Below are 820 nucleotides of genomic sequence, written 5' to 3'. Positions count from 1 at the left end.
ATTCCACTGTGCATTATCTGAATTTTTTAAAATGTCACTACACATCATTGAAGTAAATTAATGAGTAAATTAATATAATAAATGTTTAAAAGAAATAATAATAATAATAATAATAACAAATAAAAGAAAATAACTTACAAAAATAAAAAATTTAACGATAGTGTGATAGCGTAAGAAAACCAAATGCAGGCAATGTATCTGAAATGTGTCTGAAATGTATCTGAAATGAGGCGATTTATATGCGGAATGCAATCTTTAATTGGCATTTGTATCTACATAGCTGACGCGTCCAAGAAGTTTAATTTTAATCAAAAAATTTACATATTTTGCTTACAGTTAAAACACAGAAATTATTTAAAGTTAAATTTAAACAAAATATATGTACAAACCTACTTCTGTTTAATTCCGGTAACGTTCCAAAGCAACAAGAAACTTCAGTTGCATTTAATGATATGCAAAATAAAAATAAAAAAGAAAAAAAAAGAATAAAAACACTTTTATTTTTAACTTTTCACTTGTAAACTTCTTCAAAGACGCAATGTAACTGCTAGAGTTTTGCGTTTAATCTTTAATAAGTAAAAAATTCCGCCTTACTTAAGTATTTAGATAACGTTATTCTTTTTATTAAAGATATAAATATATCTTTTTTGCTTTAATATAAACAAAATAACAATAATAATATGAAATTGTTGTTGTTTTTAAGTGTAACAGACACGAGATAATGTGACAGTAATTTTTTATAGTTGCTCATTTTAACGTAAACACAGTACTATATTTCACTCTTGTTTAGTTATCAGCAAATCATAGATTTTCTAGAGAT

The sequence above is a fragment of the Teleopsis dalmanni genome, chromosome 2, assembly GCF_002237135.1.
Source record: "Teleopsis dalmanni isolate 2A chromosome 2, ASM223713v2, whole genome shotgun sequence".
Lineage (NCBI taxonomy): Eukaryota > Metazoa > Arthropoda > Insecta > Diptera > Diopsidae > Teleopsis > Teleopsis dalmanni.
This window is presented reverse-complemented; position numbering follows the sequence as displayed.